Consider the following 26,242-nt stretch of genomic DNA (forward strand, 5'->3'; position numbering starts at 1 on the left):
ACATATACAAAGGATATTGAAGATCTTAGTTCTTTCTCTTTCTATTCTTCCCACATACTGGCTTGCAAGTTTTTTTTTTTTTTTTGTTTTGTTTTGTTTTTTCTGGCATTAAAGCTCCATCTTTGGAATTCTGTTACGTGCTGAACACCAGCTGAGACATACAGGAACTACTGTTTTCTTCAACTCTTCATTGGTACAGTCATTGATTTACTAGTGGGGCCACATTCTGTGAGACATTCTTATCTTTCTGCATACTTAGAGAGATCCATGCTCTGAGTTCTGTTCATCTGGAAAACCTTTACTAATACAGATATGTCTTTCCACCTTCCCACGTAGGAAGATGTGCTGGCTAACAACAGTGCTCCATAGTGATTGGAATCCATCCCCTACTGTTCTCTTAGGGTTATTTGGAGTCTCATATGTAGCAATTGAATATTACCTGCGGTTTTCCTGATGTCAGTGTGAAATCAGAGAAGCAAACATCACATTTTGTGTCCTAAAATCAATCTTTAATTGTAAATATCCTTGGAACCTATAGTTCACTCTGCTCCAAGTTGAATAAGGTACTGTGCACGGTGTGGATCTTGATTCCCCTGAGGAGGAGGGGCCAGAGCGAGGAGGAGGAGGAGAACCAGTGCCCTTGGCCTTGGTGAGCAGGAAGAAAAAATTCCTGCTGAGTTCTGGATGACAGAAAGATAGACTATTGGAGGACAGGACTGAAAGTTAGTCTTGCAGATCTGAAAATGGTCAACTCCTGGATAAGAAACCGGAGCTGGGAAGCCCAATGCTCTATACCTATGGCTCACTCTAACCCTAAGTGAGGTGGTCATGTCAATCAAGATTCACTAGCCAATCATAGCCTCGGATAGGCCCGCCAATAGAAGTAGAAGCCTGTTCTTCCGTGGGCCACATTTCTGGCTCTCTTCTTAGTTGCTGAGCAGGCTGAAAGCTTGGTCGGAGGTGTTTTGGATCTCTGCTGCCAGGGGCCTTAGGGAATTGCCAGTGATCTACAATGTGGCGACATGGTGAGCATGGAACCACTGCCCTTAACCGGAAGGAGCAGGGGGCTAAGCATTTGGAATCGGGGTGATGGGATGCAGGGGACCAGCCCTGGCCGTTCTTGGTTCCTTCTGAGGCAGCTGAGAGGGAAGAGTGTCTGAAGTGAGAAGACTTGGTCTTCAGATATATTTAGTGTTGCTGTTTAGTATTAACTCGTTTTCCTATCTTAAGTCTCAGTCGCTTTGATGGGAAGACAGTGCTGCATCTCTTCTAGCCTAGGCTTTGAAGGGGAAAGTTTTCCTGGTTTGGCAGTACTTGACATTAGCAATGAGAAGTGAGGTAATCAATTTGACCTGGTCGATAATCACCTTGACTGGCCATTACTCTGGCTGCAGAAAAGGCAGTCATGAATCTGGATAAAGAACTGAACTTATTGTCAACTGTAATTAACACTACTTCAAGTAGTTCAAATTACTGCATTAAAACAAGTTGAGTAACCTAAAACTGAAACAGGTGGGCATTGTGAAAGTGTTTTCTATTTTTTGTAACATTTAACATGGGAGAACCCTTCTTTATTCTGGAGCTTTTGAATTGACAAAAACGTCTTTAATCTAGGCCACAGCTTCTGGTGGCATCCTACATTTATAAAGGACATTGAAGATGCTCGCTCCCTCTCTTTTTCTGCTTGCCATACTCTGGCAAGGGAGATCATTTGATTTTTCTAGCATTAGAGGTTCCATCTTTGGCATTACGGTATATGCGGAAGGCCAGTTGAGACATACAGGCACTACTGTATCCTTCAACTTTCCATTGGTACGCAGTTATTGGTTTCCTAGTTGGACCACATTCTGTGAGCCAGTCTTTTTTGTTTGTTTGGTTTTTTTTGTTTTTTGTTTTTTTTGAGACAGGGTTTCTCTGGATAGCCCTGGCTGTCCTGGAACTCACTTTGTAGACCATGCTGGCCTCAAACTCAGAAATTCACCTGCCTCTGCCTCCCGAGTGCTGGGATTAAAGGCGTGCACCACCATGCCTGGCTCTCTGAGCCATTCTTATATATCCACTTTCTACATAAATAGAGAGATCCGTACTATCAGTTCTGTTCAAGTGGAAAACCTTTACTAATACAGATAGGTTTTTTTTTTTTTTCACCTTTTCACTCAGGAAGATGTGCTGGCTAACAGTAGTGCTCCATAGTGATTGGAATCCATTTCCTCATTTCCTGCTTTTCTCCCAGGGTTCTCTGGAGAATCATCTTCAAAGGGCAAGATAAACCCTATTTTTCTCCATGTAAGGAGCCCCATGGTTGTCATTTGACAACCAGACCTGATTTCATAAAGGTACCAGCTTCAGTAATAAACTGTAAATCCCAAAAGTAAGTCATAAGACACCATGTTTAGGAACAGACCATAAAATCTAGAAGAAGATGGTAGAACCCCCTTCCAGAGACCAGACTGTGGATAACCACAGAAATGGGGAAGTATCTGAGAATGGTCCATCCGGGCTGGGCAACCCTATTTCATCATATGGTGAAAAGTTCATGGCATAGGATTGCAGATCACTGACAACCTGCCACCTCCTACATCCACCAATGAAATTTTAGACTACCCTATCATTCTAGAGGGTTCCACCTGTTTCCTATAAGGAGGTCCTCATACCTTTGTCTGGGGTCTCCATTTCAAAGAAAGCTGGTTGTTTCTCCAGAATGAGTGCTTTTTCTTTTTGCATATTATCTGATCTGGGGTCTTTAGTGATTTTTGAACCCTTTCAATATGTAGCAGGTGAATATTAGCTGCAGTATTTCTGAGATCAATGTAAAATCACAGAAACAAATATCGCATTTTATATCTTAAAATGATGCAGTAATTGATAATATGCATGGAACCATTCTGCCTGTGGTTCATAAGGTTCACTCTTCTACAACAGGAGGAGGAGGAGAGGCAGACGAGGGCAGGGAGAAGAAAAGGAGGAAGATTAGCAGGAGGAAGAGGGTTTGGGGAACATTAGGCAGAAGAGGACAAGGAGGAGGAACAGTAGAATGAAAGTAGGAGGAGAAAAAGGAGGAGGAGAAGCAGGATGAAAAGGAGAGGGGGAGGATTATGAAATGGAGGGAGAAGATATTTGTGCTCAGTGCTGTTAACAGAAAGCTAGGCTATTGGAGGACAGGCACACACAAAACTGAAACAAAGATCTTGCAAATCTTTAAAGTGTCAAGTCCTGGACTGATTTCCTGGGGTAGGAAGCCCTAAGAGGCAAGCTTTCAGCACAGTCTATCCCTAAGGCCAGTGCTCTTGTCACTCAAGATTCACTGGCCAATTAGGGACTCCTGGAAAACTGTCCAATCAGACGATGAGGTGGGCTCTTCCGGGTGCTTTGTTCCCTGTTGGAGGTTTAGCAGCATACCAAAGCAGGGTTCTATGGTTGGTTGTGATGTGCTTTGACCTCTGATGCTGGGTGCCTTTGCAGAGTGCAGGCAAGCTATTAAGTCTCATCATGGTGAGCATGTGACCATTGCCACTAACCTGAAGGAGCAGTGGTCTGAGAAGCAGGAGTGAGTCCTGATAGTGGGCTCTCCCCTGGGTTAGGTGGAAAGTAACAGCCAGCTGTGCGATTCCATGAGGTCTTAGCCACTAGATGTACTCAGTGGTGGCATCTGAATAACTTCCTTATGGGAGCTTCATCTGCACAAAGCGTTTGGAGAAAAGGCTTGCGATGTAGAAACATCCTCAGCAAGATGCCAAATTTGGAGGGGCTGAGATTCTCTGGTATCTTCTAGACATTGTGCCCTGGCCACCATTTAAGAACCATTTGGAGTTAATTTTGTGGCAGTTGTAAACCCCATCTCACAAACTCCAAAAGTATGCTGTGATAAGAAGCATAGAGTAGAATCGCTGATGGAAAAGACTTCCCAATGATAAGAAAATGGGAAGTCACATTTAGATGAGGGACGGACTGCCTCCTAAACACCCACAGAGAAGTAGTATGGGAACCAGGCATCTGAGAGATTAGGATGCTGGGATACACATGTTTGTTCATCAGGATTGTGGGAAATATGGCTCCAAGTCATAACAAAGAGGACAACCCTGATTAACAAATAGGCCCTTTCCCAGGTCACAGACCAGCCCTTTAACAAGCTGCTCAATGAAGTATTGCAGACTTACAACCAACACTAAGGCCTGGTGTGCCATAGAGGACCATTTTTCTTCTTGAAAAAGCATAGTTCTGCCACATGGTCAAGACATCTGTCAACACCATTTAGATAGGAAAAACACTGTTGTGGTGAGGACTGTCCTGATCAAGCAAGGCCATCCCTGAGGCCTTCATAGATGGAGAATGACATAGCTTCTTCTCAAACTCAGCAACATTCTTGGTTGGGCCTGTAACAGCCTGGGGCCTAGGCCTTGGGATCCTTGCCTAAGGCCATGAGGTATTGACAAAGAAACAGAGAAAAAGAGCTCCTTCTCTAAAACCAGGCATATTCTTGGAAGAGCTGGTAATGGTCTGGGGCCAGAGCCTGTGGAGAGGGGTGGTTTCTTATCCTGAGAATCTAATAGTTCCTACCACATAGGGCTGATGATGTCAATCACAAACCACCGTAGGCATGCGCAGTGATATTGATGAGATTACTTGTGTTCTCCTTGAGCAGCAGTGTTTGATTGGATTCTTCCTCTGTCCCATTGTACGCTAGTTTCTGCTGACACCATGGAAGTCTCCATGTCTTTCCATTTCCCTGTAGGTAGTATACATGCTGCCATTCTTTTTGTTGTTGTTGTTTTTCAAGACAGGGCTTCTCTGTGTAGCCCTGCTATCCTGGAACTCACTTTGTAGACCAGGCTGGCCTCAAACTCAGAAATCCACCTGCCTCTGCCCCCTGAGTGCTGAGATTAAAGGTGTGCTCCACCACACCCAGCCACAAGCTGCCATTCTTATGAAGCTTCCTTAGCATAAGCCTTAGCAATTTACTACTCCATCCCAGCTTCCTGCACCTCTTCTAGGCTAGGTTTTCAAGGTGAACGTTTTCCTGGTATGGCTGTACTTGACATCAGCAATGAGTAGTGAGGTCACCAATTTTCCATATTCATAGTCACCTTGACTGGCCATTACTCTAGTCTGCAGACCAAACAATCAAGAATCTGGATAGAAGCCTGACGGTGGTGGCCCACACCTATAGTCCCAGCACTCGGGAGGCAGAGGCAGTTGGATTTCTGAGTCTGAGGACAGCCTGATCTACAGGGTGAGTTCCAGCACAGCCAGGGCTGTACAGAGAAACCCTGTCTTGAAAAAAACAAAACAAAACAAAACAATCTGCATAAAAATTGAACTTCCTGTCAACTGTTGTTGCCATCAATACAATTATTTCAAATGACTGTAGTTACAGGAGTTTTGTTACCTAAAACCAAACACACGGGCACTCTGAGGGTTTTTATTATTTTCACCATTTAACGTGGGAAAACCCTTCTTTAATCTGGAGGTTTAGAGTGAGAAGAAAAAAAAATTAATCTAGGCCAGAACTTCTACTGTGAGCCTATATATATAAAGGATATTGAAGATGGTAGTTCTTTCTCTTTCTCTTTCACTTCTTCCCACATACTGGCTAGCAAGGTCTTTTTATTTTTCTAGCCTTAAGGCTCCATCTTTGGAATTCTGATGAATGCTGAAAACCAGCTGAGACATACAGGAACTACTGTTTTCTTCAACTCTCCATTGGTACAGTCATTGATTTACTAGTGGGGCCACATTCTGTGAGCCATTCTTACCTATCCACTTTCTGCATACTTAGAGAGATCCATGCTCTGAGTTCTGTTCATCTGGAAAACCTTTACTAATACAGATATGTTTTTTCACCTTCCCACGTAGGAAGTTGTACTGGCTAACAATAGTGCTCCATAGTGATTGGAATCCACCCCTACTTTTCTCCCAGGGTTGTCTGGAGTCTCATCTGTAGCAATTGCATATTAGCTGCAGTTTTCCTGATGTCAGTGTAAAATGAGAGAAGCAAACATCACATTTTGTGTCCTAAAAATCTCTCTTTAATTGTAAATATCCTTGGAACCTATGGTTCACTCTGCTCCAGGTTGAATAATGTACTGTGCAAGGTGTGGATCTTGATTCCTTGGAGGAGGAGGGGGAGGAGCGAGGAGGAGAAGGAGAATAGGTTGTGGCCTTGGAGGAGCAAGAAGAAGAAATTCCTGCTGAGTTCTGGATGACAGAAAGATAGACTATTGGAGGACAGGACTGAAAGAAAGTCTTGCAGATCTGAAAAGGGTCAGCTCCTGGATAAGAAACCCGAGCTGGGAAGCCCAATGCAGTGTGCCTACATAGCACTCTAACCCTAAGTGAGGTGGTCATGTCAACCAAGATTCATTAGCCAATCAAGGCCTCCGGTTAGGCCCGCCAATAGAAGTAGAGGTGTGTTCTTCAGTGTGCCATGTTTCTCTTTTCTGTGTCCTCTCCTTTGGGAGCAAGCTGAAAGATTGGTCTGATTTGTTTTGATCTCTGCTGACAGGGGCCTTAGTGAATTGCCAGCGATCTTCAACGTGGCAACATGGTGAGCATGTGACCACTGCCCTTAACTGGAAGGAGCAGGGGGCTAAGCAGCTGGAGTCAGGGTGATGGGATGCAGGGGACCAGCCCTGGCCATTCTTCATTCCTCTTAGGCCACCAGAGGGGGAAGAGTTTCTGAGGTGACAAGACTTGGTTTTCAGGGATATTTAGGGTTGCTGTTTATTATTAAGACGTTTGCCTGTCTTGAGTCTCAGTCGAGTTGCAGCCCAAGCTGACCTGCCCGAGTTCCTCTGAGGCAAGTCTGGAAGCTGTTTTCTCTAGGATTTAGCACCTCCTCTTAAAATGGCAGGGGATTAAGTGAGTAGCTTTTGTTCTATCTCCACAGAAACTGGGCTGCTCTTACTTCCAGCTGCTAGTTGAAGTCACAGGAAGAAAAGTGGGACACTTTTAAACATGTCTTTAATCTTTATTTCCAAGTTTTAAAAAAAGTTTCCTATGAAAGTTCTCCAAGGAAAGGGAGTGGGTGATTAAGTAAAGGAGTCATTGCTAGAGCCTTTCCCTCTTGTCCAGATGCCTCTTGCTTGCTAAGCTTGGGGGAAGTTTGAAGCAATAAACTTCTCTTAAACCAGAAGAGAGCCACCCTCACAGTAGGAAAGACTTTTACACATGCAAATGTGGAAAAACTCACATAAATTCATATACAAATTCATACACTTTTGGGAGGTTAGTTTGATCCAATGTATATTGAGTTTCCAACTAGAGGGGACTCCTTTGCAGATATGTCCAATCCACTTGCACAGTTACTTCAGCTCAGAGTGTTGAGAAGCTGTGTGTTAGGTTACGTCTCTCAGCAGCTAACATTGCACATAGGGGTGAGATCTAACTGTATCTTCTTATGCTGTTCTCTCTGCCAGGGAATGGCCTGCTATTTTTCAAAATCACTCTCCTTTACCAATAACCAGACCTACGCCAAATGACTTCTCAGCTCTCTCTTCTATAGAAGATTCTGATGCTAGGAATATTTGCTCAAAGGCATCAGATTAGATACATCCTGCTATCTATTATACTTTTAGTATGTATGATACATTGTGGTATGCTTAGTGAATCAAAGTCAGCTGGGCATCTGAATTAGACCCTGTCTCAAACACAGGAAATAATCAGGATTGTATTTGTGATAGGCTTGCATCCTCCAGTTTTTCTTTCTTTTATAAATTAATATTAATGTAACAGTTCGATTCCAAGTTAAAAGTCACCTTCTTTTTTTTTTTTTTTTGGACTTGTTCTTTATTTATAGTTTTGTGATTTCCACATCAGAAATGGATTCCAGTGTTCCTGGTATGTTCTGTTAACTGTGTGATAGTGAACTAAATTACTAACTGAAAAAGTTTCTACTTTTGTAAGCACATGCTATGTATCTAGGCCTTGAGCTTGACTATAAAAGTACTCCCCTGCTTTTTAATAAATCGATTTCTCTTTGTTCAATTTACATCCCGCTCAGTGCCTTCCTCCCAGTCACCCTGCTCGCACAATTCTTCCCCCAGTTCCCCCTCCCCTTTTCCTCTGAGTCGGTGGGCCACATTGTATTACTAGACTTGGTAGGACTCATGTAGTATCTTGGTTTCACAGCAAGTTCAAATTTTTATTCAGATTCTTGATTGCCTGGTGTGTGGACCCCAAAAATGGGCCAGTCAGACTCTTGTCGATGGTCTACAATTGATTACCTCACTGTTCATTCTCAATATTACATACTGTCAAAGCAGCGAACTTATCTTCTTCCTTTTGTCCTGACCCTTTCTGGGCTGTGACTACACTACTTTCAAAGGTCCTGAACTAGAATCCTGAGCATTGAAGGTGTATAATGTGTGCCTTCAGCACACTCTAACCCTAAGGAGCATGCTTATGTCACTCAAGAATCACTGGCCAATCAGGGCATCCAGGCAGGCCAATCAGAAGAATAGGAGGGTTCTTCTCAGTAATTTCTGGCATACTGGAGGTTCAGTTCTATGGTGAGCCTGTGACAGCTGCCTCTTACTTGAAAGAGCAGGGGCATTAACATTTGAAGCTGGGGAAGTGGGTACTTCCCTTGGCTGGGTGGGAACCAGTGGCCAGGTGTGCTGAGCCATCTCTCCAGCCTCAAGTTAAACACTTTTAAAAGTTGCCTTAGATATTTTGTTTTATCACCAGCAGCTGAGATGTCACTGGTACATAGCCATAACCTTTTACACCTAAATGAGTTATTTCATGGAAGTAAAGAGAAGTGTGAAATCTAAACAGGTTGCCTTATCAATGAAATTCATAGGTTTCTTTCCATGAGTTTGCAAATACAGAAACAATAGAAAGGCACATCAGTATATTTAAGAAGTCTCATGATACTTGTTAGAGTTTTTCTCAAGAAAATACAATCGTGTGGAACTTAACATAAGCGGGCTAGCTAAAGATCATACCACAGTCTTTGTAGTCTTAGAGTTCCTTCAGTATTAATTCTCTCTGGTCCTCAAAGACTTCTGTATTATGCTAAGGCTTTAACAGACTCAGTACACTCTCAAAATTTTTACTTTTAAAAGAGAATATGAAGTGTTGACATTTACCACGGTAACTATATTTATAGATTTTCTTTTAATTTTTTATTATGAGACATCTCTGTGTCTTTGTGATAGGATATACATAATGCTTTCCCAGAAGATTTAAACCTTAGATCTTCTATTAGAAGGAATTATAAAATGTTGCCAAAATCTTCATTTGTTCTGGCAATGAACTTTTCTTTAAGACTTGTCTATGTCTATGGCACTGTAAAAATTTTCAAGTCTTTTTATATCATCTTGATTTCAGTAAATAGAAAAAGGTTTTACAAGAGAAAAATCCTATCCATGTAAATGACTTGGTAAAGACTGTAGACATCAGAGTTGTCTTCAATTTCAAGAGAAAACATCTTGTTTAAAAAAAAAATCGTGTTTCATCTCTTCTGCATCATAGCCTTGAAGAAAGTAAATTATTTACCACATTCACTCAAGTACTTTTGTGGAGATCACCAATTGTGGTTGTTGTAACATTGGTAGTAGATATTAACATTTGGTCTGTGTGTGACAAATCCATTCAGAGAGATTGTTTGGCTGTTCCCGTCTTCCTTCTGTGACTCCTGTTCATCTTGGAATTTGCTTTCACCTGGTGATAGGTAGCTTTCTGCAGCAATATATATGATGGGACTACTATCATCTAAGTGCCTCACTGTTTATACAAATATCAGGCTGTGCTTGATCAAGCTTTTGAAGGAAATCTGCTTATTGGGAGCAGTTTTGCCTTGTTTTGTTATTCATATTTCCACAAATTACTTTGAGATGTTGTTTTGAGAGATTATATCTACTCCATCTTGGGACCGTCCTCCATCTTAAAGAAAAGAAAAGAAAAAAAGCCTGAGAACTTGACCTAAAGGAGTACCCAAGCCCCACCCCTGTACCAGCAAGGACCCCACTGTTTGTCCTTGGCCATGAGTTCCTCCCTAGCTACTTCCAAGCAGCAGTTAATCAAAGGTAGTCTGATTGTTTCAGATGTACTTGCAGACTAGTGGTGATTGTATATGATCTTGCCTTAGAGCAGCCACCTGTTGGCTTACAATAGTTATTCTAATAGATATTTGTCAGACTGGACTTCCTCCCTCACCCCCTCACTGGGTTCTATTGTCCTATAAAATCTTGTCCTGCTGAGATTTGGGGCTCATCCACCTTTCCTTCCTGTCCTACTGTGTCAGAGTTGGGTTGGAGGAGAGCCCAAGCCTGAGTTGTAATTAGGCTACCCAAATTCTGTTACATCAGAAATGGCTCCTTGGTGGTCTTTGGGGTTAAGGAATGCTTTCTGGCACAGGAACTGAAAGATTAGAACTACTAACAAGTAGAAGTAGGGAATGAAAAAGTAAAACGTAAAAACAAAATTCTAGGCCTTTAGGCCTAGGCCTGGGAATGTGACCTTTGTGACTTGATGCTCCAAGATATGCTAATCATAAAACAGATAGCAACATCTCTCACCCACCGGCTTCCTGGATTCAAAGAGTGTTCATTCAAAGAATATACTATTGTTAGGTGCTCTTAGAAACTGTCTTGAGAGATAACCTGAACACTTGTGACACTTGTGACTTTGCACTTCCTTGTGACTCTTAACTGATATCTTTGGTATTTTCCAACAATGCCCTCTCCACTTCCTTGAGTTGTGGTTTCTTCCTTTAAATACCCCCTTACCCAGCTACTCGGGGCGCCACGGTCCTCTACCCCTGCGTGGTGTATTACCGTGGGCCCAAGAGCGCTCTTAAATAAAAATCTTCTTGCAGTTTGCAGCAAGATCGTTTCTTGTGGGTGATTTTGGGGTGTCGCCTCTCCTGAGTCAGAATGTGGGGGAGTTCTCACTTTGTGGGTCTTTCAGAACTCCAAGGCCACCAGGACCCAATACAGTAGGTCTCAATGCCAGTAATGTCTGTGTCTATGTGCCACAATAATTCTGTTCTAAATAATTCTGTAATTCTGTTCTGAAGAAGCCTGAAAATTTGTATTTCATGGAAGAAATGACAAAAGGGGATGTGGAATCTCGCTGCAGCAGATGTACTGGTTCCTCATAGCCATGGGGCCTTGAGAGATGTTCCAAGGACCCCGGGGAACAGAGTGCTCCTGGTGTTAATTTCTGGGAAAGACTGAGTGGATGTGGAACCTCGCCATATGGTGTCTTGTTTATTTTTGCTCTCTGTCACTTTTGTCCAGTCTGGTTTCTGTTTCTTGTTAAGGGGCAACTTTGATTTTGAGGGACTGACAGTGTTGAGATTAGAAAACCCACCCTCTTGACTTGACTTCCCTCCTGAACCTCCCCTATTCTTTATAGGGCTGAGAGTCCCAGGCTGAGGATCAACAATATGAACTAACCAGTACCTCCAGAGCTCCCTGGGACTAAATCACCAGTCAAAGAAAACACATGGTGGGGCTCTTGGCTCCCCTTGCATATGTAGAATAGGATGGCCTTGTAGGTCATCACTGGGAGGAGAGGCCCTTAGTTCTGTGAAGGTTCTGTGCCCCAATATAGGGGGATGCCATGACTAGGAAGTGGTAGTGGTTGCTTTTGAGCCAATATCTACTTGTTAGTGAGTGCATTCCATGTGTGTCCTTTTTGACTGGGTTACCTCATTCAGGATGATATTGTCTATTTCCGTCAATTTTCCTAAGAATTTCATGGAGTCATTGGTTTTAATAGCTGAGTACTATTCCATTGTGTAACTGTACCACATTTTCTGTATCCACTCCTCTGTTGGAGGACATCTGAGTTCTTTGCAGCTTCTGGCTATTATTAATAAGGCTGCTATGAACATAATGGAACATGTGTCCTTGTTATTTCTTGGAGCATCTTTTGGGTATAGGCACAGAAGTGTTATAGCTGGATTCTCAGGTAGTACTATGTCCAATTTTTCTGAAGAAACTCGAGACTGATTTCCAGAGTGGTTGTACCAGCTTGCAATCTCACCAACAATGGAGGAGTATTCCTTTTTTGCCAAATCTTCACCAGCATCTGCTGTCACTTGAAATTTTGATCTTAGCCATTCTGACTGGTGTGAGGTGGAATCTCAGAGTTGTTTTGATTGGCATTTCCATGATGACTAAGGATGTTGACTATTTCTTTAGGTGCTTCTCAGCCATTGAATATTCCTCAATTGAGAATTCTTTGTTTAGCTCTGGACTCTATTTTTAATAGGGGTATTTGGTTCTCTGGCGTCTAACTTCTTAAGTTCTTTATATATATTGAATATAAGCCCTCTAGCAGATGTAGGGTTGGTAAAAATCTTTTCCCAATCTGTTGTTTGCCATTTTGTCCTATTGGCTATGTCCTTTGCCTTACAGAAGCTTTGCAATTTTCTGAGGTCGCATTTGTCAATTCTTGGTCTTAGAGCATGTACAGGCTAATTTTTTGTCAACTTGACACAGCTGGAGTTATCACAGAAAAAGGAGCTTCAGTTGAAGAAATGCCTCCATGAGATCCAACTGTAAGGCATTTTCTCAATTAGTGATCAAGGTGGAAGGGCCCCTTATGGGTGGGACCATCCCTGGGTTGGTAGTCTTGGATTCTATAAGAGAGCAGGCTGAGCAATCCAGGGGAAACAAGACAGTAAGGAACAACCCTCCATGGCCTCTGCATCAGCTCCTGCTTCCTGACCTGCTTGAGTTCCAGTCCTGACTTCCTTAGTGATGAACAGCAGTTTGGAAGTGCAAGCCAAATAAACCCTTTCCTCCCCAACTGCTTCTTGGTCATGATGTTTGTGCAGGAATAGAAACCCTGACTAAGGCAAAGCATAAACCATTGGTGTTCTGTTCAGGAAATTTTTCCCTGTGCCCATGTGTTTGAGGCTCTCCCCCCACTTTCTCTTCTATTAGTTTCAGTGTATCCGGTTTTATGTGGCAGTCCTTGATCCAAGTGGACTTGAGCTTTGTACAAGGAGATAAGAATGGATCAACTTGCTTCCACTCTGGACTGGTGCCATGAGTGGACATTAGGTGCAAATTCCACAGCCTGTCCCACAACACCCAGAGGAAGCACCACGCCCAGTGCTCTAATGCTTCCAGGATCATAGGATTAGAAGTGAGGAGCACAAAACATGTGCCCCAACACCTGCAGTTACTGGGACCATCGGTAACCAGGCACCCAGGAACTCGGCCAATATTTTCTTATGTCCAAGTGGAACTGCTAAACCATATATTCCCTTTTGGTAATATCTTATTAATGTTATAGTGTGAACTGGTGTACCTCAGGTTCTGGAAGATGAATACAGAACTATATTGTATGTATCACTCTCAAGATAATTTAAGTAAAGGGCTTGAGAGAGGACTCAGCAGGTAAGAGCACTGACTGCTCTTCCAAAGATCCTGAGTTCAATTCCCAGCAACCACATGGTGGCTCACAACCATCTGTAATGGAATCTGATGCCCTATTCTGATGTGTCTGAAGAAAGCTACAGTAACATATACATAAAATAAATAAATAAAATCTTGTTTCTTAAATAAGAACTTAAATAAAATCACATAAGCTCATTCTGTGATTCCGGTTTGGTTGGTTAATTATGGCAGGAGATACAGGGTCTTCCTATGTATCTTTGGCTGTCCTAGAACTCATTGTATACATCACAGTGACATCCTGTTCAGTGTCTTCTGCCTATGTCTCCTGACTGCATTGTTTTGGTTTGGTTTGGTCTAGTTTGGTTTTTCTAAACAGGATTTTTCTGTGTAGCCCTGGCTGTCCTGGAACTCCCTCTGTAGACCAGGCTTGCCCCTAACTCAGAAATTCGCCTGCCTCTGCCACCCAAGTGCTGAGATTAAAAGCATGAGCCACCATTCCTGGCTCTGACTGCATTGTTAAAGGCATAAGCCAGTAGACCCCTCATGCTTAATGATTTTTATATGTAGTAATTGTTGTTTTTTTTTTTTTTTTAGGATTTATTTATTGATTATATGTAAGTACACTGTAGCTGTCTTCAAACACTCCAGAAGAGGGAGTCAGATCTTACGGATGGTTGTGAGCCACCATGTGGTTGCTGGGATTTGAAGTCTGGACCTTCAGAAGAACAGTTGGGTGCTCTTACCCACTGAGCCATCTCACCAGCCCATAGTAATTGTTAATATCAATACAATTTCTTTGGTGTGTTCCAAACTCTATTCTTGTAGAGTGTTTCTCTTTATATGTGTAATTGACATTTTTTTAAAAAGCTACATCCTATTCAAAGGGCTGAGAAATGACAGGGGTGACAGGTCTAGAGAGATGCCTCAGCGCTTAAAACACTGATTTTTCTTGCAGAGGTCCTGATTTTAATTCCCAGCAACCACATGGTGGTTCATAACCACTTGTAATAGGGATCCAGTGCTCTCATCTTGGGTGTCTGAAGATAGCAACAGTGTACTCACATATATGAAATACATAACTCTTAAAAAAGACAAAAGAAATTACAGGGGCAAACCTTATTATTAAGATTCCTTCTGATATGACTTGGTAGTTACAGTCGAACTTGGGTGTGAGTAAATAAGTATGATAAGCCTCAGAATTATATGAACACATTGCCTATGAAAAATAGATGCCCGCTGTTGTGTCTATTGTGATTTCCTTTGTACACATTTATGGGATGCTCTAGAATGCAGTGACTTATGAGGACGTGCATGTGAGCTTCACTCAAGAGGAGTGGACTTTGCTGGATCCTTCTCAGAAGACACTCTACAAAGGTGTCATGTTGGAGACCTACAGGAACCTCAATGCTATAGGTAAGACTATGAATTCCCTTCCCTGATTTAAAATTCAAGAAAAAAAAATTTCTTTTGATGCACTTCTGTAGTTTCAATAAAAATCAAGGAAGGATTTGGTGAATAAATCATGCATGGCTATAAGGTTCACTGAAGATAGTAACTTACATTTTGCTAAATTTCAAGGCATACATTTTCTATTTTAGGCTTTAATTGGGAAGCCCAAAATATTGAAGAACATTGTGAAAGTTCTAGAAGACACAGAAGGTAATTTTCATGTGCAAACTCATACAAATCTGCCTCTAAGAATATGTTAATATGTGCTGAAAATTGATAAGAAAAGGAGCAGTGTAAATTAGCACAGCTATAAGTGTATTGATGAGTGTTACATTCCAACAAAAGCATTGTCTTTAATGTCCTGTATCTGATTTTTTGCAAGGCCTTCCTTTAAGAAAGAGGACAGGGAAACAATGCCTTAGTGTGTATCCCCATTTGAAACATACTATTCACGCTACACAGTACAACTGCCAGTCTGTTTCTGCTTACTTTGGAAAAGCTACACCAATTGAATAGTTGATAAGTATGTGTCCTAAAGCTTCTAAGAAGCAATAGTCTATATTTAAGCTGGTTGTACTCATTTATTAGCAGTGTCAGTGCTAAGTTTAGTTAGAAGGGCAGCATTTGGGAGGTGAGTAGGCGGCTTTGCAGTAACCTTAATCCATATTTCACATGTCTATGAGAACACTGAGTCAAACCTTGTGAATGCAAACTTCAACATTTTATGTATTGGACTTCCTTTCATAAGTATATAATATTTTATAATGGATACACACCATGTATACCAAACAGATATCCCAAAAAACTATGTCTGTCTTTCTTTCTCTCTCTCTTTTCTTTTGCCTCCTATAACTATTAGAAGAAATATAGTGGGTTGCAGTTATAGAGTAGATTTTTGAACATAAAACAAGTTAACAGTTAATTACATTTCCACGTTTGATGGCAATACATCAGCAACCTCATTCTGGAGAAAATTTTCTTGAGTCCTAGGGATGTAGAAATGCTCCTATTTCTCCTGGTTCACTTTGCAAATATACTATGAGCCACAGTACAGTAAAATTTAGAATACACTTAGTGCATTAAAGCTCTGAATTGCTCCACTTTTCTTCAAGTACGGGAACAACATTTTATAGAAAAAGAATACCTAAAACTGAGCCATGTAATCAATGTTCATACCTTCTCAGGTGTCTCTAACCATGAGAAACAACCCATAATGAAGGGGAACAGCATGAATGTAAGGAAAGGGATAAAAGGTCTGATGCCTCTTTACATTTAGACAAATAGTAACAGTAAATCCTAGAGATGAAAGTATTCTGGGACTTCAGAGATGGCTCAGCAGTTAAGAGCACCAAATCTCAGCAACCACACGGTGGCTCACAACCGTCCCTAGTGAGATCCGACTCCCTCTTCTGGAGTGTCAGAAGACAGGACAGCTACAGTGTACTTACATATAATAAGTAATCAAACTACCAAACAGAAAAACAAAAAGAAAGTATTCATCCGTGGGGTAAAGCTCTCACATGTGCCAATTCTCTTCTCAGGTGTGAAAGGAGTCAGAGTGCAGAGAAACCCTCTGAATATACTCAACGTGGTAAAGCCTTCGCTCACAGTCATGCCCAAAGGCATGAAAGGATTCATACAGAAAAGATCCCCTCTGAAGTTATTCACTGTGTCGAAGACGTTTTACCTTACACTAGTCTCCAAGTACATAGAAGAACACAAACTGGACAGAAACCCTATGAATGTAAACAATGTGGTAAAGGATTTGCAAAGCCCAGTCATCTTAAAAGGCATGAAAGATTTCATACCGGAGAGAAACCCTTCATATGTAATGAATGTGATAAAGTCTTTTCTTTTAAACATCACCTCCAAACACATATAAGGGTGCATACTGGAGAGAAACCCTTCAAATGTAATCAGTGTGATAAATCCTTTTCAAAACATAATCATCTCCAAAGTCATAGAAGAACACATACTGGAGAGAAACCCTACAAATGTAATCAATGTGATAAAGCCTTTTCTGAGAAATGTAATCTCCAAACACATATAAGGATACATACTGGAGAGAAACCCTACAAATGTAATCAATGTGATAAAGCCTTTTCTCAATACAGTACTCTTCAAACTCATAGAAGAACACATACTGGAGAGAAACCCTTCAAATGTAATCAATGTAATAAAGCCTTTTCTGAGAAATATAGTCTCCAAAAACATATAAGGATACATACTGGAGAGAAACCCTACAAATGTAATCAATGTGATAAAGCCTTTTCTATTAAATGTAATCTCCAAAAACATATAAGGATACATACTGGAGAAAAACCCTACAAATGTAATCAATGTGACAAAGCCTTTTCAAAAAACAGTACTCTTCAAACTCATAGAAGTACACATACCTAAGAGAAACCCTTCAAATGTAATGAATGTGATAAAGCTTTTTCCCAATACAGGAATCTCCACATTCATAGAAAAACACATACAGGAGAAAAACCCTACAAATGTAATCAATGTGATAAAGGCTTTTCCCAATTATGTCATCTTCAAATTCATAGAAAAACACATACCTAAGAGAAACCCTTCAAATTTAATGAATGTGATAAAGCCTTTTCCCAGCATTATAATCTACAAATTCATAAGAGAAGACATACTAGAGAGAAACCTTACAAGTGTATTCAGTGTATGTAAGTCTTTTCAAAACATTTTCATCTTCAATAGAATAAAAGAATCCACACTGGAGAAAAAAGCTACGAAGGAATTGGATTGTGAGCAAATTTTTTATAACGCCATCGTTTCTGAATGTATAAGTGAACATACTGAAGAGAAAGACTATGGATGTGATCATAGTCTTAATCGTCATGAACATATATGTAGGGGCCAGAATCCTTCTGAGTATAAGCAGTGTGGAAAAATCTATGCCAGGCAGTTATCTCCTAATGCAGGAAGGAGCACATACTGGAGAGAGAGACAGACAGAGAGATACAGAGAGAGACTGTATAAATATACACAATGTGGTAAACCTTTGCATATCGCAGATATCTTTGAATACATAAAAGAGAACACGATATATCTCAGAATTCATAAAAGAAGACACTGAAGAGAGAAACTGTGTGTGAATAATGCGGTAAGGACTTTGCAGTTGACATTGACATTGATCTCATCATGTATAAATTAACACAGACTTGAAAGAAACCTCATAAAAATAAGGAATGTGGTAAAGCTTATGTGTGGACCAGTCATTTTTTTCTTGAGAAAAATCCATGCTGCAGGTTAACCCTGTAAATGGAGCCACTGTGGAAACATTTTGTACATCACAGTATCTGTATGCGAGAGTAAAACCTTTAGCATGTACTGGATCACTTAAAGTTTGCATGTCACAATATTTTTTAGGACTTTAAAGAACTCAAAAATCAGGCAATCTATGACTCTGATGGACATGGTTCCATCTTGTGCCAACCCAGTTACATTAATTTACACAACATTATTCATTCTTGAGAAAACCTTTAGCAAATGTCAACTATCTGCTCAAGCATGATGATGTCTCTATTTTGTTCATACATGGAAACTCATAGGGACAAAAGCCCTGTGAGGTTCATTGATAAGGTAACTGGTTTAAAATTCACAGTTCACTTTAAGTCCGTGAAATAACTCATTCAGATGTGAAACACTGTTGGTGAGTATCAGTGCCTTTTCTGTTGTTGTGATAAAATGTCTAAGGTATTGTAGAAAACTGAAGTCCCAAGCCAGGGTTTCCACCCCAGCTTTGGCCAATTTTTTTCCAGGTAACACACACATAACTTTTATATTTGTAATAAACCATAATCAACACCCAATATTAGCTAATATCTATCCTCTATGCTATATTGTCTATTTCCCAGCCAGTAATTTTGTCATACTATTTTGCTTTATTTGTTCTGGTTTATGCTTAACTCCATTATTTTATTGTTGACCTAACTTAAGGCTGTTTTTTCTCTGTCTACTTTCTTCTCCTTGTGGTTCTCCACTGATCCCAAGTCCAGTATCCCTAATCCCTGTCTATGTCTGTTCTGCCCAGCTACTGTCCAGCTATTGATTGTTGTCATCTTTAATAACCAGTCAGAAGAAACTTGAGAGCAAGGTCACACACCTTCACTTGGGGCTGTGTGCAGATCTTGTCTTCTATGGAGCAATCATTTTTTAGGTTCCTGCTTTTAACTTTACAGTACATAGCAAGAAACGAAACCCCAACATGAAGGCAATTTTTAGAAGCATTTAAATTTCATTAGAGTTCTAAAGGGATATAGGATCACCATGATATTGTCAGGGCAACAAGTGTCATTTGTGGCAGCTAAAGGAGGAGCTCAGAGCTCACGTCCTCAACCTATAGCCTTAAAGAGAGGGTTAGAGCCAGGTGTGGTGTCACTCACCTTTAATCCCAGCACTTGGGAGGCAGAGGCAGGCAAATTTCTGAGTTTGAGGCCAACCTGTTCTGCAGAGTGAGTTCCAGGACAGCCAGTGCTACACAGAGAAACCCTGTCTCAATAAAACCAAAAGAGAGAGAGAGAGAGAAACAGAGAGAGAGAGAGAGAGAGAGAGAGAGAGAGAGAGAGAGAGAGAGAGAGAGAGAAACAGAGAGAGAGTTAGGACTAGACATGATTTGAGGAAGTAAGCTCTGAAATTCAACCTCAGTGACATATTTTCTCCAACAGGCAGATATTTCCTACATCTCCCCAAATGACACTAGTAACTGAGAAGTATTGATTTCTCTGCCATCAATCCTCTATGCTTGCTTTTTGTTATATAAGCCAACTCATTAGGAAGAAAAACTCTGTGGATAAGCCTTAGATGCCACAAACCCTGCGTTATAGTAGTCAGTGTTTATACAAGAATAACATCATGAATGAAATTTTCTTTGCTGACCAACTTCGTTTAATTTTATTTACGGGGTTTGTCTGCATCTTTGGGTGAGTATGTGCATGTCTATGAAGATTTCCAAAATTATTAAGTTGTTGTATCTTCTTCTAGCAGAAGATACACCAAGATGTCCAAACCTGACTTTGTCCCTGGGAATGAAATTTTCTTAATTACTTGGCCATGTCTCTAGCCATCTAAATAATTTAAGTGTTTTATATCATCATGATGTCAGGAAATAGAAAAAAATCTTATACAAGAGAAAAACCCTATCCATGTGGATGACCTTGTAACATCACAGATGTTTTCCATATCAGGGACAACATCCTGTTTCTTCTCTTCTTCATCAGAGCCTTGAAGGAAGTAAATTATTTCCCATGGTCCCTCGAGTGTTGTAGTAGAGATCACCAATTGTGCTGGTGGTTTTATTTTCAAACATTTGGAATATATATTAAAGTTTTTTATATGTCTTTCAAATCCATTCACAGATGTTTATTATGTGGTCCTTGACTTCCTTCTGTGATTTCTGTTCAGCTTTAATCCCACTTTTCTTGTTGATAGGTACTCTTCCACTGCAATGAAATGAGTTAGATACTCATCTTCTAAGTGGTCCATTGTTTATTTAAATATGAGGGCAGTGAGATCATAAGTAAGATCCAGTAAGGTTGCTGGTGAAAGCATGGTGGGCGCTGCTTTGTGTGTCATTTTCTCACAAATTCCTTTGAGAGTTGGTTGTTATGCATCCTAGCTTTTGTGTCAGTCATTAATCATGGTTATCCTTTTTCTTTGTTTGTTTTGTTTTGTTTTTTGGGTTTTTTTTTTGTTGCTGTTGTTGTTGTTGTTGTTTTTTTTTTTTGTTTTTGAGACAGGGTTTCTCTGTATAACCCTGGCTGTCCTGGAACTTACTTTCTAGACCAGGCTGGCCTCGAACACAGAAATCCGCATGCCTCTACCTCCAAAGTGCTGGGATTAAATTTGTGCTCCCCCATGCCTGCCTTGTCTTTTTACTCTTTATAGACATGTGTCAGCCTTCTGAGTTTAAGTCCAAAGATAGAAGACATACAGTCAGAGGGTCCTCTTTTGTCAACACGCTTTAATATTAAATTTCAAATGGTTAATATATGAAAATAGAAAGAACAACAATACCTTAGGTATACACCCAGAGCATCCTATTCATCTCTCTCATAGAGATGTAATAATGTAGAATAGTCAGCAATCAACTACATATCTCACACATAGGTGGGCACGTTGTCGCCAGAAAACAATTTTTTTTCTTGGCTTAATGAGGCTGAATGGTTCAGCCTAGCTGGTTAGAGTAGTTAGGACACAGTCCCTAGTCCTAACACTATTAACAGAAGTCTCCCATCCTATGTAGCTCTCCTACCTAAAAGCCACTCTCTGTGAACTAAGAACATTATTATTTTGGTTTATGGTGGCATCTGTTATAATTCACCAAAACTAGGGTAGACTTCTATTTTTATTCTACAGATGGTAAAACTGAGGGTCACACAGTTAAGTTGCTTCTGAATATACTTAATTGGAACTGTTCATCTTTCACATGCTGTAATTCTAATGCATTAGGAATTGAAGTGGAAGCCACCTAAACCAGGTATGGTTACACATGCCTATATTCATGGTGCTTACAGAGTGAGGACACCAGGATTTCACAGTCATCCAAGTTAAAAGTGGTCAATAGAGTGTGTTGCAAGGTCCGGAGAGCCAAGGCCGAGGTTTCTTTGAGGTTAGAGTAGCTCAGCAGAATTGTTCATGTAAGAGCAGCAACCACAGTACTGTTAGGTGACTTTTCCAATATTCTATATTTTTGTTTGTGTCCCTTGTATGTGTGAGGATTGTGGCACTGATACATCTTTTAACTCAATCTTTGAAATCCTCCTTCATGATTAAAATGTGCACCTGAGTTATAAATCCCCATGTGCCTCAGTGGCTAGACTTGCAGACTCCTTTCCCTATTGCTGTGGTTCAAAGGATAACCTGGGTCCTAAAACTTAAAAAGAATTAAAATGGTAGCATATGTGAAATGCAAAATCTCTTCTTGGCTGGTTTCTCTTGAGCTGAATACACACTCTTTGTAAAGAGATTTTTCAAAATAATCATTTACTTTTGTGCAGTGATTTCCTTATCAAAACACATCAGTGCTAGAGCAGCTGTACCTCCAGCCTAGAAAGATGTTTTTGAGAAAAGCTCTCCCACTTACACTCAGGTGGCCTTGCTCTCAGTTCTTGCTCCTGAGGGCAATAACATATTGTCTTCCTGATTAAGCTAGCCAAATGGTTAAATGAACTGCCTGCAGCACCACTCAGTTTTAAATGACCTGTTGGAGCCATGTAGTCAACTTTCCACTGCAGTAAGGGGGGAAAGGATTTGCATGTGGAGCATGGCTTCTGCCTTCAGACCAGAGTAGGAGGACAAGATTCTTGTGTAATTCACGGAAAGACATTGGGCACACAAACAACTCTTAGTATCACCATTATGTAGAAGTCCCTGGTTATGCCAGGGTGAGTGAACTTGTAGTTCCCCAGCATTTATTAATTCATGTCATGTGAGTGAAAGCAGATCAGACTGGTGGGCATGCACATTGGGATGATTAGCTTGGTCTGATGAATATTGAATTTCCGACTAGATGTCAATATTGCCTATATGTCCAATCCACTTGCAAATTTACTTCAGCTCTGAGGGCTGAGAAACAGGCCAGTGATTTCATGTGATTGCATGTGTTAAGTTACATAACTCAGCAGCTAACATTGCTCATAGGGGTGAGGTAAAACCCTATCTTCTTAACAGCATTCCCTCTGCCAGGGAATGCTCTCCTTTTTTTGAAAATTGGTGGAGATATGTGAGAACTTTTCAATGATGTTTATCTTTTTTTGTTTGTTTGTTTGTTTTTTGGATTTTCGAGACAGGGTTTCTCTGTTAGCCCAGGCTGTCCTGGAACTCACTCTGTAAACCACGCTGGCCTTGAACTCAGAAATCCACCTGCCTCTGCCTCCCAAGTGCTGGGATTAAAGGTGTGTGCCACCCTCCCCACCCCACCCCCCCCCCCATTTCAATTTTTGAATGTGATTTCCTTTAAATGCATTTCTGTTATTGTCTCTTAATTGTTTTCATTCTCCAATACTTCCCAGTCATTAAAAATTTTCTTTTCATTTTTAAAGAGTTCTGTTGATTATTTATTTCTGTTTAGAGCATTATCTCCTGTACCATAGGCTAGCTCATACTCTGTAATTTAGAATTAATTTGAACTTCCAATCCTGTCTCTGCTGCCACAAGTTTGGATGTCAGTCCTGTACCTCTCCCAGCCTGGGCTTTGACAGTGCATTGAAAGGGAAGATAGGTCAGTAAATGATTGTCACCCAACTTCTGTTTTCTGTTGGGACTGTCAAATGAAGCTGCACCTGTGCAAGAATTGAATTTTGTGAACAATTTGAAATATGGTTAGTCACAACCCAGAAAGGGTTGAGACAAAAGAAGTTGATAATATCTCTTCTGTGACAGTGCTTAAGATTCACATTGAGTTAATCAATTTTAGATGATTGATAACTGTCCTGCTGGCCCATTTTTCTATCCAACCCCAGGCAATCAAGAATCTGGATAAAAAGCTGAACTTGCTAAAATGTCAAATTACTGTATTTATACTTGTTTCTACCAAGAATAATATCTAGGTAATAATTGTCTTGCTACTAAATAAATCAATTTTTTATTTTAAGTTTTAAGATGATCCTCCTGAGGGCTGGAGATATGGCTCAGTGGGTAAGAGCACTGACTGCTCTTCTGAAGGTCCTGAGTTCAAATCCCAGCAACAACATGGTGGCTCACAACCACCGGAAATGAAATCTAACGCCCTCTTCTGGTGTATCTGAAGTCTGCTACAGTGTACTTATATATAATAATAAATAACTCGTTAAAAAAATGATACTCCTAAGACAATAGGCCTGAGTAATACTTGCTGTGCTCTAATACACTTCCTTCCTCTCTGGAGCACATAATCATCAAGCATTTTCCACTTTAAAACTATATTTTTCCATTATACTTTACAGCATTTCCACCATCTCCCTTGTGTCTCCGAATTCCTTCATAGACAATTTATTGTTTTTCATGAGAGGCATTTCTTCTTAAACAACAGTTACTGTTTGAATGTGACCTATTTTTACCTGCAGGACTTCCCAGCCATGAAGCAAATTGATGGCTGACCTGACTGTAGGTGTGTAAGAGAATGTAGACATGATGTACCCTGTTCCTTGATTGAATGAATCAAGTAGACATGCTCTGGAAGACTGCAAGATCTTCTTCATATCTAAAATTTCCCAGTCTAGGACCCTGTCTGCACCCATTGTGGAATGGCAGAGCTCAATAGGCCTGGCCTCTCTGAGTCATTTGATCTCTTCCCATCCAGTGGCAGTGCTGCTACTTTCCTGAGGTCCAGCAGGTGACCTAGATAGTGATGGACTCTGGAAAGAGCTAACACTCAATAGCTACAGTAGGAGGAACCTTGTGGGTTCATTCTAAGATTCTCCTCTGAAGCAGCCCTACAAGCAATACTATGCTGAGTGTGGCAGCCAGTGTTTAGGATGGTAAATTCCATGACCAGGAAGAGCAGGTTGGCTGAGCTATCAGAATCTGATCTGCTGGAACTGGGAAGGATTGTTAGAGAGACAGTAGTGCTGCTCATACATGTAGTGACCTGGGCAGAGGAAAATTATAACACTAAGTATGGTTTAACACAGAAAACAAAGGGAGTGAAAACAAAACATGGTCCAGAATTGAACTGTTAATCTATCTGTGGTAGGGGTTTATGTGTTTGTAGATAGAGTAAACTCTTTTCACTGTAGATTAGTGTTTTTGACAAATAACAACTCAAATTGGTTAAAAGTTTGTTTTTTGTTTCTTGTTTTTGGTATAGTTGATTTATTTCGCCTGAAATCGTAGACTAGAATATACATTTGATACTTTATTTCACACTTTGTCATTGCTGAATGAAAGAGTAACTCAAGCAACTGTGTTTTGTTCCTCTGTAGTATAGAGGTATATTTTTATGCCATTCATTTTAGAATCTATTTGAAAGACATGCAGAAAAGGTCTCATTTATGGAAATGCCCCAGAAAATACCAGTTGACAGTGTATATGTAACAACTTAGACTTTATGTTTTGTGGAACTATAGTTCTAGATCATTGAAAGCTGCCATGTAAATGAAGCATTGTCCTACAGTCAGTGCTCTTAACAACTGAAAGATCTCTCCTGCCTCACTAACTCAATTTAAATAAAGAAAAATATAATACCACACACAAGGTATTTGGGACAATAAGGGAATCTTTGAACAGAGCTGCAAGCAAGTCGTGGAATTGGCCTAAAAGTGAGGCCATGTTTGCTTCAGAGACAGAGGTGGAAGACTAGGGATGCCTAAGTTTATTGTGGTTTAGGCGATTTCATCATTATGAAGAAGCTAAACAATGAACTTCATGATTTCATATTTTCCTGCTGGATTAGGTCTTCTTTGGTCTGTTCCATCGTTGATATGCTTTGACTCTTTGTGGAATAATATTGTTTATTCTTAGCATTGTATGTTGGAATCATAACAGTCTCATTGAAGATCATGGTAGAGTGTGGTAGGGTAAGAGGCAGGATTCACTCTTTAAGAGTTGAAGCAAGATAATGTGTTTAGATGGGAATGTCGCCCTTTACTCCTATGTTGAATACTTTTTTCCAGTACCTGGAAGTCTTTCAGAGGAGTAGGCAAAAAGTATAGGTAATTATTGTGGGGAATTTGGGTGACAGCTACCTCTATATCTAAGGTAGGAGAGGTTTGCCACCACAAAAAGCAAAAAGCTCACTCAGTAAATAAAATAATCCACTTGCAGCTTTGGATTCGAGGTAGGTACTTTATCTACTTCACAGAGAAGAGGGCCTATCTTATTTTAACCCTAATCTGTCATTTGTGCTCCCCAAGTCCTATTGCTTATTAAAGAGTGGAACTCTTAAGTAGGAGAATTAGCCCCAGGCAATGAGTTCCCTATTTGGCTAATCAATGCATGTCATTCAGTCCTTGAATCATATACACATAACCAATAAAAATGCAGTCAGCAAGTTTTATTTATGTATTTGAGTCTTCATAGTCACACATGTATGTAACAAGGAAGAAACTGGCAGGGAAGAATTTAGGATGGAGAAGGGATAACTAAGGGGATAAATTGTTGAAGGATATTTGCATATGGTTCTTAGAAAGAGTAATTGGTATTGAAATATCCTAGCTTAGGAAGACTTTGCCTTTTCAGATGCACCTAGGTGGGTCTTGGAAAGGTGTATTTTGGGTGTGCCTCTGACAGCCAAAGCCTCAAAACAAGGCAATGCTAAAGAATGGGAAATGCCTGCCCATTTTAAGGCAAGTTACTTGGGAGGGGTCTTGAGACTTTGCTGAATGACTTGGGTCAAAGTCAGTTTGGATGGCATTGAGATGCTCTTCTGTAAAAGTGAAAAGTTTCAGCTCCCTACAGACTTGGTCGGGGGGGGGGGGGGGGGGGGGGAGGGGGGGGTC

The 26,242-nt window shown here is 40.6% G+C and overlaps 1 non-coding gene across 1 annotated transcript; it reads left to right on the forward strand.

Moving 5' to 3' along the window:
- The first annotated feature begins 1,012 nt into the window (after nucleotides 1-1,012).
- 2810408B13Rik lies at nucleotides 1,013-20,175 on the forward strand. The gene is made up of 5 exons (XR_001780978.2): nucleotides 1,013-1,025; nucleotides 3,463-3,547; nucleotides 14,647-14,771; nucleotides 14,957-15,017; nucleotides 16,349-20,175. It is a non-coding gene; the product is annotated as an RIKEN cDNA 2810408B13 gene (transcript).
- The last annotated feature ends 6,067 nt before the right edge of the window (nucleotides 20,176-26,242 follow it).

The sequence above is a fragment of the Mus musculus genome, chromosome 13 (genome assembly GCF_000001635.26).
Source record: "Mus musculus strain C57BL/6J chromosome 13, GRCm38.p6 C57BL/6J".
Taxonomy (NCBI): domain Eukaryota; kingdom Metazoa; phylum Chordata; class Mammalia; order Rodentia; family Muridae; genus Mus; species Mus musculus.